This window comes from Triturus cristatus, chromosome 2_2 (assembly GCF_964204655.1).
Source record: "Triturus cristatus chromosome 2_2, aTriCri1.1, whole genome shotgun sequence".
Taxonomy (NCBI): Eukaryota; Metazoa; Chordata; class Amphibia; order Caudata; family Salamandridae; genus Triturus; species Triturus cristatus.
In genome coordinates, this window is record NC_140582.1 from 446,955,776 (window position 1) to 446,969,933 (window position 14,158).

Here is a 14,158-nt window from a genome sequence, read left to right on the forward strand (position 1 = left end):
ACACCTCAATCAGAAATTCCGCACCCACCACAATTCCACTGCTTGACTATAGTACTGTCTTGTCATACCTATTAGGTCTCGGAACCCTCCCCCCAGGATAACCAAAAAGTAGACAACCCAGAACATAACACACCCAACCTCTGTCGTGGAAGCAATTCACATGCACACCCTTACTTTAATTTGCTCACTCGTGTAAGTTAGTCCACTCCACACCAAATACCACGAAGTCTATGTAAGTTTAAAATGTTTATTTCAATTTGAGAAGGTCTGTACACTGTTTTCTTAGCAGCACCAACCGGCAAATCAATAACATTAAAACAATATACATTGTTGCACTTATACAGTTGGGAATTAAATCATGATAACTGAACAGTGGTGGAAGGCAGCACCACCATCCCATAGCAATTTAGTTTATATACATTTATAAATGAAGATGTGAGTGAAGGGACCCCTCACCTCAGAAGAACCTAGTACTGGTAGTTGGTGCATCGTTCAGAAGCTCTGGTTCGTAGAAGGGAATCTTGCGTCTGTAATGCGAAAAAAGAAATGGTGTGCGTTAGTATATTGCAACTTGCAAGCATTTCTCAGCCGTGCCAAAAAGTGTAGCATCTATGGATAAGCAATATGGACTAACAGTAACAGTAGTACACCAGTTCTTCCTAAAAAAGTGGCTTGTTAATGTTTGTTGACCGCTTGTACGCAGCGCGTAGACTAGACAGTAGCAGTGTGAGGCAGGTCATGTGGGCTCAAAGGTGTCTTAAGAAGCTGCAAGGTAAAGGTAACGTCACATGTGCATGGCTAGGGCTAATCAAGCAAATGCTACAATGATCATATAACTTAGTGTCTACTCTACTACTACCTGATTTGTACTAGTGATGTATGTTAGTATTAACTCATTTTTCAACCTTGCTACTGATCAATAGGGGGGAGGTGTATATGTCGCCTAATAAATGTGTAATGTTTTCTAGGCGCGCTACCGACCACCATTGCTGGGGCCAGCGAAGGCGACGCCGAGGGCGAGGATGCGGCAGTTGCAGATAGCAACGGAGGGGGAGTGGCAGCACCAGTGGCAGGCGGTGGTAAGTTAGATTCATAATCTTTAACTATTGTTGAACTTGACAGCACACTCACTGCAAAGGTGTACTGTATGTATATGTATACTGTACAGTTGTGAATTAGGGCCCCATTAGGATGGTGGGCGTATTGCCCCCGCCGGGCCGGCTGGAATTCACTGCCGTCACCGCAGGGGCAAACCTCCCGCCATCCCTGTAGAAAATATTCAGACATGTCCAGGCGGAAAAGGGTTCAATATGGCGGTGGTGTCTCTCTCACCACACCGGCAGCCATAAAATCTGCATTTTGGAATGCCTTTGCGTGGCGGCATTGCCGTCCGCCACGGAAAGGCATGCACACATTGCAGAGTATGCTTGGGGGCCCCCATGGAGGGTACCTACCGATGCTATGGTACCCCCCCGACTTTCAAAGCAAAACGTGACAGGCTCCGTGCGAGGCCCGTCATGTTGTGCTTGGAAAAGCAGCACAACATTTTAGCATTGCTTTCAGCAAAGCCAACCAGAATTTAAATTTAAAAAAACAGGGTGCGCCCGCCACTGTGCCGGGCGCATCATCCTAATTAATTGTCCCCACGGGACCCCCACCCTTTTTAGCAGTCGGATGGCGGGCGGACAAAGTCCGCCCGCTATCCGATGTCGTAAGTAAGTATGAGTTCTTGGGGACGTTTGAAGAGTGAACTAGAAGACTAGAATTCCCTTTAATTGGTATAGGACTAGGAGCCGGAGTATTGAGTAACCAATGTCCTCATCTATCTGATTTCAACTCCGCTTTGAAAGTTTTATGGAGAAGAGCACCTAGTGCACTAAAAGTGTAAGACAGGTGGAAGGAAGAAGGACGGGCGACATTTAAAATGTTATGTACTACTGTGCTTTATTTTATAGTGCTACTCTACCATGCCACTATGTGTATAAATAATTACCTTGTCCTACTGTTTTATTAAGACTATATTTTACAATTGTCTTGTTTTTTTCTTTTTGATACACAGCAACTCCGAAACTCAACCGTAAGGAGTTGGCCGCCAAGGCACGGCGCCGGAAGCTGGAGGCAATCCAGCAGGAATACCGGCGGCTGGTGGTCCTAGCCGAGGAGGAGGAGGAGACTGCTGCAGCTATTGAAGCCTCCTCCAGTGCCCCGGGCCCCAGCCACCGCCCTCCAGCGGTACGGCGCCACCGCCTGGCGGCTGCCCGCCGCCACCGTGTCATCTCCGGTGCCCCCCCCCACTGTGGCTGCAACTGCAGCGGCCTTAGACGCCGCGTCGCCCATTTAGAGGACCAGATGCGTGTCCTCCTCCAGTCCCGCCCCACCAGTTAGTCCCTGTCACTGCCCCTTTTTTAATTCCTGTTCGTTCTTCACTCGTTTGGGCGTTCTCTACTTCTATGGACAGTCGTTGGGGTTAGGGAGGTGGGTGGGTCAGCTTTTGTGGGTTTAGTTTATTTGTTAGGGTCAATTAAATATATTTTTCTATGTTACATGCAATCTTGTTAATGTTTTGTAGGTGGGGTAACTGTTTTACATCACACTGTTTCCTTGCTGGTGCATGGCCGCCCATAGCGTGTGTTTGATTTCAATAATTTGCTGTCTGTATAAGACACAAACAGATAGATGCGACACACCTCACTCATTGACTGGTCCTACTATGCATTCTTTGGAGTGGTGTTTGAAACTGAAATCATTGACAACATGTCCATTATTAATTCTGCCTCCCCCAAACTTCTCTCTTACCGGTGCTTGATGTTTATGTCCAACTGTGGCACAGCACTGGCTGCATGGTGAAGATGGTTTCCTTTTTCATACATGCCATGATTGGGGTGGTGGTGGTGGTGGTAGTATAGTAGTAGTAGTATACACTGGCAGGGTGGCAGCATTTCCAAAAAAGAAAAGGAGATAGTCAATCGCCTTTGAGAGACTGTTAGAGGAGTAGTTGAATGAAGTACATCACAGAATTTACCGAGCAACAATTATATGCTCAAATATTTGACAAAAAAACTGAATGCTGGTTATTATGAGGATAGCCTACTAGACAGAGTTACAAACTATAGTTTTGTCGACTCGAGTCACTTGACTATGCCTACAGTCTAACAGTTAGTGCTGTATATGAGGAATGACAGCAAACAAATCCAATCAATGCCGGCAATTCATGCTGAGGTATATGTTCCTTTGTTAAATAAAATAACCTCTGAAATATCCTACTCATGGGTGGGCAAGCAGAAGAAGATCATCGCTCTGCATTGAAATTGAAGTAGTGTTGCTTTCACCACATCCACCTCAGCAAGTGTGTGATTAAGTATTGGTGTACATTTAATTTAGTTACACCTCGACAATAAGTCACACAGCCCGGGGGGAAGAGGGTTAGGGTCCGTTGATTGGATGGGAAGGGGGATTTTGGGAAAGGTTTGACATAGAAAAACAGTATGCATACATAGACAAACAAACGACAATCATTGAAGACTACCATACCATATCCATTCCATATGTTAAGGGAGAAAAAGGCAATGCATGCATGATGATGAGACCCGGATTACATACACTTCTATTTCTTGTTCTGTTCCGGCCTTAATACTTTAACAGATAGCAAATAGAAATTTTAAATATTGGTAGTGAAGAATCGTAAACACAGAGCAAACGTAATGATGATTGATAATAACAACTCCAAGAACACACTGTTGTAAAGAATGTATACAAGATATTAATCAAATTATTTAAAAGAAGTGAAAAGTGGATACTGTTACTGTCTTATCCTGGTCAAAAATGTGGACTGGTTTTTTGCATCTCGGCATTCCTCTTGCTCCTCTCGTCCATCAATCTTGGGTGTGTCGCCTCGCCACTCGCCACTGCCCGGCTGGAATAAAAAGGTGATTGATTGGTAAGGTAATTAATATGCATTGTAATGTTTTACAAAGTTTTGGACAAGGCCCGGCCTGTAATTTTAGATTGAAAACCAAAGGGGATATTCAGAAAGAAAGTGAAAACAAATGCACAAGTGATGGTGTAGTGCAACAAGAACACTTTCCGAGGTGGCATGTATGCATATGCATCATCTCTACTGTAGTCTGTTTCCAGCATAGACCTTCAACAGTAACAGGAGAGATCATGCCCACAGTGCTTACCATTAGCACATCCTACGTTAACACTTTAGAGTCCTTTTTTTTCTCTCAAAGAGTTGGACAAACGCAAAGCACATTATCCATTCCAAACATAGCATTTTACAGTTAAAGTTAGTAAAATCAATGCACTGCAGTCATCCCACCGCTACACTCTATTCAACTTCTACACAGACATTTGGGTGTGCTGTGGTTGTTGTTGACGTGTTTACCTTTAGGCTTTTCCGTTTTATGCCACTCATGAAACATCCTCCTGACTTCATCATCAGCTCTGATACTTCTACTGACTGACTGGAGATCGGCCTGCAGTACAAGTGTAATTTTTATGACACAACAAGAGTAGAAATATAAATATTACTGACTTGAGTCATTCTTTATTGTGTACAGAAAGATAGATTACCACTAGTACACTTTGACATCACTTTGTGCACAACAAACAACGCAAACACAAAGACCAATAGCTCAGAGTCAGGTGTCCAATGCATGCCATTAATTGTCATCATTCATTACCTGTTCCTTCTCATCTTAAGATAACGGGCCATCTCTTTCGCCATCATCATGATGGACGGTGCTGTTAAGTCACAGTCATTTGCATTGCGCAGATTGAGTGAGTCCCCTTCCTGTATTGAATTAAAAGCAATGTATCACCAAGATGCAGAAGTACACATTTCTTGTTTGCAAGAAGGGGAAAATTAGTAATTACAAGTGTGTTCTGTAGAAAGTTGATTAGTGGCAGTGCACAATTACATCAATTCATGCGCAACACACACCACAAAATCTACATCATTCAGTCTGCCATTCTGCGGCCAATGCATGGCATCAATCATTACCTGTTGCATCTCATCTCGTTAACGCTGCAGGCCGTCTCTTTCGCCATCATCATGATGGACGGTGCTGTTAAGTCACAGTCATTTGCATTGCGCAGATTCAGTGAGTCCCCTTCCTGTATTGAATTAAAAGCAATGTATCACCAAGATGCAGGAGAAGTACACATTTCTTGTTTGCAAGAAGGGGAAAATTAGTAATTACTAGTGTGTTCTGTAGAAAGTTGATTAGTGGCAGTGCACAATTACATCAATTCATGCGCAACACACACCACAAAATCTACATCATTCAGTCTGCCATTCTGCGGCCAATGCATGGCATCAATCATTACCTGTTGCATCTTATTTTCAGTTAATGGCCAGTCTCTCTCGGCTCTGAAGGAGGATAGCTATAGAAGTCATCAGATTCATGGTCCACTTGTTTTGGAAGGACGAGGAAAGTTTGAATTTGTTGTTACCATCATCCAATCATCATTCATGAGGGAAATGGAATTGACCAGGAGATGCAGTATGATCGAGCGGAGGAGCTGGATTCTGAGGACTGTAGTGTCAAATGGCAGACACCTGAAACTTGTATCTTAAATTAGAAGAGTAGAAGACGGTGATAATGCATTTGTTGCGATTCACAAGTTTATAACCGGAACGACAGACACAAACAAAGGGGGAAAAAAGGGAGGAAGACAGTAAGTGTGAGCCTAATTGTCAGGGAAGTATAGCTCGTCCTCAAACTCTGGGGGATCTTCCAGTAGTAGGTAATCATCTGACACAATACTTCCGTCACCTGAGCCGCTGTCCTCATCTTCCTCTGTTGATTCCTGCATTGTGTAATTCGGTGGTATGAAGTGCTGATTCATTTTGATCATTGTTAACCTCTCCACGTTTTTGGGAGATAGACTGGTCCTTCTCAAGGTTACAATGGAACCAGCAGCACTGAAAACTCGTTCAGAAGAGACACTTGCGACAGGGCAAGCCAGATAGCTTAGCGCCAGCTTGCTGAGCTGTGGCCAATCAGACCTTTTCCTATACCAATACTGCACTGGGTTTTGATCAACGTACACCTCTGTTGGGTCGTCCAGATAGGCCTGGACCATCCGCTTAATGTTCAGGGTTGCTGCTGGTAAGCTTTTGTGCTGTTTTTTCTGTGCATCAGCACTGTGCTTAAGGCCCATCTTTACGTACCAATCTGATCATGATTGTACTCGGCCGAATGATCCAGTTATTGTTTTTGTAGTCGATGGTGATGGTGAGTGTTGCGATTGTGAGCCAACCGCACTGCCCTCAGCCGACGAAGTTGCACTTGATTCTGCATGGCCTGCTTCAGTATCAGTACTTGTTGTGGGTTGATTTGGCGGGCTTTTAATTAGCAGCCCTTCGTTTTCAAACTTGATGGCTGCTTCAGCTATACAACTTTTGTAGCGGGCAACATCATTGTCGGAAAAAGAAAGGAATAGTCCTAATTTTGCACGTGGATCCAGAATTGTGGCACAAATGTAATGTTCTTGTGACAAAATTTTATTTTGTATCCTTACATTTTCTGATAAGCGCCTGGATAAGCTCTCCACCAAGTCATGGGCTTGCCTTCTGTCCTCTACACCTTTGTAGGATTCAGACACATTATTCAGCTCATGCTCTAGCATTTGCAACAATGGGATAGCTTGGCCCATTGTACAGTCCTCCTTGCTGACTTCACGTGTGAAGACCTCAAAAGGAGACAGCATCTCAGTCAGGCATTGAATTAGGGTCCATTGCTCCCTCTGAAGGGTCATGCCTTTAACACTAGCATCACTGCTTCTGTACCAGACATATTCATTGAGTGACCTGTGCTGTTCGTACAGACGATCAAGCATGTAATACGTTGAGTTCCAACGTGTTGCCACCTCCTGGATGAGTGCCTTACTGGCATCCTAAGGTCACGTTGGATGATCCTCAGCTGCTTCCGAGCTTTAAAAGAATGGCTGAAATGAGTGCATATTCTTCGGCAGATGGCCAGTAAATTGCTTACTATGGGTTCTTTTTTCAGAAAGTCTTGCACTATAATGTTTATGCAGTGTGCCAAACACGGAACCCTGAAATAGGAACCAAGTTCCATGGCCTTCAGTACATTACTGCCATTGTCTGTGGCAACAAAGCCAATACCAAGCCCTCTGGGCTGCAGCCATTCCAAAACCTTGGTGCGAAACTCTTCTAAAATGTTTTCAGCCGTATGAGATTTCTCCATGGCGAACATGGCTACAGTTGCATGTTTCCGAGTACCTTCAAAAATCGCAGCTGTGTCAACAACACCTCGTGCAGATAGTTGATCTCTAACCCCCACAAAAGAGATCCAGTGTGCAGTGATGCACATGTAATCTGTGGCTTGGCAACTGCTCCACATGTCTGTTGTCAGGTGGATATTGTGCACAGCACTCTGCTGCAAACCGCGACCAACCAATTCCAGCACAACATGATGTAGTGCCGGAACAGCAATTCTTGCGAAATAGGACCGGCTGGGAACTTTCCATTTCGGGCAGATGGCAGACACAAATTCAAGGAAACCCACCTCTTCCACAAATGAAAAAGGAAGAAGGTCCAGCGCTAACATTTTAGCCAGCTTCGCATTGTACAATCGTGCCGTTGGGTGGTTGCATTGGAACTGCCCCTCCAACCTAAACATGCTGTCAATGGTAGGCTGGCTTACTTTCCTTAGTGGTGCTGTTTTCATTAACCCACTAAGGCTCAACGACATAGATTGTCTCATTGAGGTACTCGCTGGTCGCCTTGGTGTCTCACCCACACTCTGAGTATGGCTCTTACTGCGGTGCCACTCTGATGTTACTGAGGAGGATGTGGGCGTTACCACTGCAGTGACTGCACTACTGGAGAGAGGGCTAGAAATGCCTCCCTGTTCTTCACCTGCCACCACAATAATATCGCTCCCTGATTCCTGACCAACTTCAAAGGGTTTAGTTTTTCTACTTTCTTTTAACTTACGTAGGTGATCCTCCCACACGATATTGTGGTGTATTTTTAGATGACTTGCTTGTCCTCCGGTACCATAGTTTGTACCAAGCTTACCACGCCGAACACCTTGCCGACAAATTGAGCATATAGCAACGTTCTCCTCCTTGGCGCTAACAGAAAAGAAGTCCCAAACTGGGGAGGAGAACTTTCTGGCACTGCTGGATGTGCCACTTTCAACACCAGATGAACTTGAGGGGGTGCTTGAAAATATGTGACCCTGTCCACCTACACTGTGACTTTTACTACCACTTCCTACTGAGATGGTTGAGCTGGATGTAGGTCCCTGCCGGGCCTTGGAAAATATGGCAGCTGGAGGTAGTGGTGGTGTAACCTGTGTTGGTAAGATCCGTGCTACATCCCGCTCAGTAGCAGCCTTTCTGGATAGGGTGAGAATGTCGGTCTCCAATCCCTTTGGGGCGGGAGTAATGTGCGTGATGACTGGCTCGTCTTCATCAACATCATCACCCCCCGCTTCTACATCTACCTCCATAACTCTAAGTTTTTCTGGGACCTTCCTTTTCAGAAGCAATGTCTTGTGGCGTACTTCACTCTCAGACCGAGCTGGTGGGACCCAAGTGTCATCAGGATCATCAGAAGCGGGGCTTGAAGAAGAAGATGATGGACTAAGCCTCCTTTTCCTTGCTGGTGGTCTGGAAGACAATTGATCTTCTGAAACAGTGGTTTGACTTCGCTCCACTTTGTCTGCAGGAAGCTCGATTTCCTGAAATGCCCCTACGTCAGGAGCAACAACTACTATGGTGGGCTGTTGCGGCGGCTGCTGCTGTTCTGGTTGCGGCGGCTGCTGCTGCTGTTCTGGTTGCGGCGGCTGCTGCTGCTGTTCTGGTTGCGGCGGCTGCTGCTGCTGTTCTGGTTGCGGCGGCTGCTGCTGTTCTGGTTGCGGCGGCTGCTGCTGTTCTGGTTGCGGCGGCTGCTGTTCTGGTTGCGGCGGCTGCTGTTCTGGTTGCGGCGGCTGCTGCTGTTCTGGTTGCGGCGGCTTGACACTGATCTGCTGAGTTTGCGCCTGCGTTGAACTTGATTGTGTACTACTTTGCGGTAATGACATTTCTTCAACATCGCTGCTCGTTAGTAGACTGGCTACCTCTGCGACACTAATGCCCTTGGGCCTAGGTTGGTGGGGTTTGACCGCTGTGCTGCTCCCAGCTTGGTTCCCGGACAACGCTTTGGTGCCATAAAAAACATTGGCCGGCACACCACCAGTCGTGGTTAATGGCACTTACTTTTTCTGTTCCTTCTTCTCACCGGCAACTTTCTTGGTACTGGACCTGGTACCTTTCTTTGGGGCCATCTTCTTCAGATGTCAGGCAGGAGGCAGATGCACAACAAGTTCTGGTCACACGTGGGCGTGATGCGCAGCAGGACTTCTGTCTGGCTGGCAGTACAACGGGTAGCCAGGTGATGCTGATGACACCTCCTACTATGTCTTTTGTGCACCTAAAAGCAAAGAAGACAGGAGAAGAACATCAGTGAAATGTTGCATTTGTTTTTGTGGTTGTTACTTAGTACTGTACTAGTGCAAACAAAAGATAGTCTAGCCATTTATGACTATTTTTTTAACTAGAGCTATGTTATACTACTAGTACTCTGTGCAGCCACACACTACACTCTCAGGAAGGATAGGAAAGTTAATAATAAACAACAAAATAAAAAACTAATGGAAGTGTGGTGGACCATTGCATTATTTGAGCATCTCAGCATCCATGGAGCTGCTGCTGGCAAAGGGGGTGGATGGATGGAAGCAGTAAGCCAATAGGAAAACCATGCAGGCCTATATGGCAAAAGCAGGACACTAATAACTCCCAACACAAAAAAGGCCACCAGCCACATGGACACTCACAAATCACAAACAAGCAGGGGGCCTGGGAAACACCAGGAGCTGACAAAAGGCCTATAAAAGTCAGGTAAAGGATGCATGCTGAAGCACACTGCTCTGCCTTTTTAATGCAACAAAATGCAAATACGAACATTCACAGGCCCCAAAAAGGTCTGCAGGGAGCATGCATCGCACACCAACACACACCAGACACACACAACAAAAGCATGTCTTTAAGACAACCAACATCAGAAAGCCCACCCCAAAAAAACACACGTCCCCAACTCAATCCAATGCCATCCATGCCCTAATTGATGTCTAAATTCAACAGAGCACACAGAAAACAGTAGATTACTAAAGCTGTGGCTACCTGCTCTGGTAGCAGTGGATGAAAGCAGGCCTGTTGGCAGACAAGGCCAGGCAAGCTTGCAGGCCTAGGCCTCAAAATGGCCACCAGCCACATGGCCAGGCCCAACAACATCAGCAAGGCCACCCCAAAAAACACACTTCCCCAACTCAATCCAATGCCATCCATGCCCTAAATGATGTCTAAATTCAACAGAGCAAACAGAAAACAGTAGATTACTAAAGCTGTGGCTACCTGCTCTGGTAGCAGTGGATGAAAGCAGGCCTGTTGGCAGACAAGGCCAGGCAAGATTGCAGGCCTAGGCCTCAAAATGGCCACCAGCCACATGGCCAGGCCCAACAACATCAGCAAGGCCACCCCAAAAAACACACTTCCCCAACTCAATCCAATGCCATCCATGCCCTAAATGATGTCTAAATTCAACAGAGCAAACATAAAACAGTAGATTACTAAAGCTGTGGCTACCTGCTCTGGTAGCAGTGGATGAAAGCAGGCCTGTTGGCAGACAAGGCCAGACAAGCTTGCAGGCCTAGGCCTCAAAATGGCCACCAGCCACATGGCCAGGCCCAACAACATCAGCAAGGCCACCCCAAAAAACACACTTCCCCAACTCAATCCAATGCCATCCATGCCCTAAATGATGTCTAAATTCAACAGAGCACACAGAAAACAGTAGATTACTAAAGCTGTGGCTACCTGCTCTGGTAGCAGTGGATGAAAGCAGGCCTGTTGGCAGACAAGGCCAGGCAAGCTTGCAGGCCTAGGCCTCAAAATGGCCACCAGCCACATGGCCAGGCCCAACAACATCAGCAAGGCCACCCCAAAAAACACACTTCCCCAACTCAATCCAATGCCATCCATGCCCTAAATGATGTCTAAATTCAACAGAGCAAACAGAAAACAGTAGATTACTAAAGCTGTGGCTACCTGCTCTGGTAGCAGTGGATGAAAGCAGGCCTGTTGGCAGACAAGGCCAGGCAAGCTTGCAGGCCTAGGACTCAAAATGGCCACCAGCCACATGGCCAGGCCCAACAACATCAGCAAGGCCACCCCAAAAAACACACTTCCCCAACTCAATCCAATGCCATCCATGCCCTAAATGATGTCTAAATTCAACAGAGCACACAGAAAACAGTAGATTACTAAAGCTGTGGCTACCTGCTCTGGTAGCAGTGGATGAAAGCAGGCCTGTTGGCAGACAAGGCCAGGCAAGCTTGCAGGCCTAGGCCTCAAAATGGCCACCAGCCACATGGCCAGGCCCAACAACATCAGCAAGGCCACCCCAAAAAACACACTTCCCCAACTCAATCCAATGCCATCCATGCCCTAAATGATGTCTAAATTCAACAGAGCAAACAGAAAACAGTAGATTACTAAAGCTGTGGCTACCTGCTCTGGTAGCAGTGGATGAAAGCAGGCCTGTTGGCAGACAAGGCCAGGCAAGCTTGCAGGCCTAGGCCTCAAAATGGCCACCAGCCACATGGCCAGGCCCAACAACATCAGCAAGGCCACCCCAAAAAACACACTTCCCCAACTCAATCCAATACCATCCATGCCCTAAATGATGTCTAAATTCAACAGAGCACACAGAAAACAGTAGATTACTAAAGCTGTGGCTACCTGCTCTGGTAGCAGTGGATGAAAGCAGGCCTGTTGGCAGACAAGGCCAGGCAAGCTTGCAGGCCTAGGCCTCAAAATGGCCACCAGCCACATGGCAAGGCCCAACAACATCAGCAAGGCCACCCCAAAAAACACACTTTCCCAACTCAATCCAATGCCATCCATGCCCTAAATGATGTCTAAATTCACCAGAGCACACAGAAAACAGTAGATTACTAAAGCTGTGGCTACCTGCTCTGGTAGCAGTGGATGAAAGCAGGCCTGTTGGCAGACAAGGCCAGGCAAGCTTGCAGGCCTAGGCCTCAAAATGGCCACCAGCCACATGGCCAGGCCCAACAACATCAGCAAGGCCACCCCAAAAAACACACTTTCCCAACTCAATCCAATGCCATCCATGCCCTAAATGATGTCTAAATTCACCAGAGCACACAGAAAACAGTAGATTACTAAAGCTGTGGCTACCTGCTCTGGTAGCAGGGGATGAAAGCAGGCCTGTTGGCAGGCAAGGCCAGGCAAGCTTGCAGGCCTAGGCCTCAAAATGGCCACCAGCCACATGGCCAGGCCCAACAACATCAGCAAGGCCACCCCAAAAAACACACTTCCCCAACTCAATCCAATGCCATCCATGCCCTAAATGTGCTTGAAAATGAAATATATTCAAAAAACAAAAGGAACAGTTGCTTCATCATGCACACACACACCCATGAGGCCATGCCCATGGCTAGCTCGGGCCTACTACTACAACCCACAAAATTAAAAAAAATTTTAAAAAAAAGGAATGATGATAATTAATTAATTATCAAAAATAAATTGTAGTTACACAACAACTGCAATGCCCACAATCAAACACAACAACCACTTACTTGTAAAATATCCTATTCCAAAAATCCTGAAATCCAATCGCAATAATGCAGCAGACAAAAAGAGTGATCTTTCCAGCTCCAAATCCAAAGGCAGAATGAGCAGGAGATGGACAAAGCACTGGGAGGAGCCTGCTGGACAGGAACAGGAAGTTGGAAATTCTGTGTCACTTCCTCCCTCTCTCCACCTTGTAAAAAAATGACTCCTTGCACAAAAAAGGAAAGCCAAATGTGAATGTAAGGAGTTCTTTTCATCCAAAATCAGTATTTGCAGATGGTTTCATGCTGCTAGAGCCGATATTCCTCTCCAAATTGTAAATTTTACGTTGTTGAGTTCTCGAGCTTCACATTACTTCCGCCGGCGTGTCGAAAACGATATGATCGCGTTCTCTTCTTTGTCCCTGTCGCGTTGGATATGACGTGTTCGCGGTCTCTTTCTCCTGTTCGCGTTCGATTTCACGTGCCCGCGTCCTCATCCTCTGGCTCGCGATGTAGAATGACATGTTCGAGATCTCAATCTTCTCATACTCGCGCGGTGCATGATCGCGAGAAGAAAGACGTGATCGCGCGACAAATGACGTGATCGCGTGAAAAATGACTTTAATGCGGCCGCGAACTCTCGCGAGACAGCGCAAAATGGCTACCAAAATCCAACATCTCGTGGAGAACGCGACCGGGTCAAGAAAACTTGTCGGAGAACGCAGGGATTCAGGTGAGGCGATCGCGCGCGCGCGAGAATGTATTGTTTTACAGCGCGAGCAAGAAAAAAATTATCGCTAAGCTGCGGAATGCGGAAATTTTGACTTTTTCGCGCTTTCCGCGGAACGCGAAAATGCCAAAATATCGCAATTTCCGCGAACGGAACGGAATTTTGGCCCAGGCCTACTATTTTGTTTGGACTCATGTGTCAGATGTATACAGGTGACTGATTTTTTCCTATCTCTTCACCTTTCCCACAGCATCATCGGAGGACACCGAGGGAGACACCGGCACGGACGTGGAGGAGGGATCGAGCACTGGTGCCACCACTGCTGAGGAATCGGCGGAATCTAGTGGCACGGAGGGCGAGGGAAGTGAGGCGGAGGACCTGCCCAGTACCAACACTGACTACGAGGCTGACGGGTCCGAGGCTGAACTCCCTGAGGGGGCGGCGGCTGCTCCAACAGCTGGCAGCAGCACTCCATCCGTCACCACCCCCTCCATTCCCATCACCGCCCTCCCACTTGCTCGGGTCCCTTCTGTCCATGCTAGGCGACCACATGTCTCCTTCGTGCCAGGCACCGCACCCCCTGCCCCTGTCCCCCCTGCTGCCCTCATTGCCGAGTCTGTGGACATTCAGCGGCAGTTGCAGGTTGGGCAGACATCGATCCTGACTGTCCTCCATGGCCACACCAGACTGCTGACCCAGATGGTGTCTTACATGGAGGGCATGTCATCAGCGATGTCTGACCAACGCATGTTGCTGAGGTCCCTGGACTCGT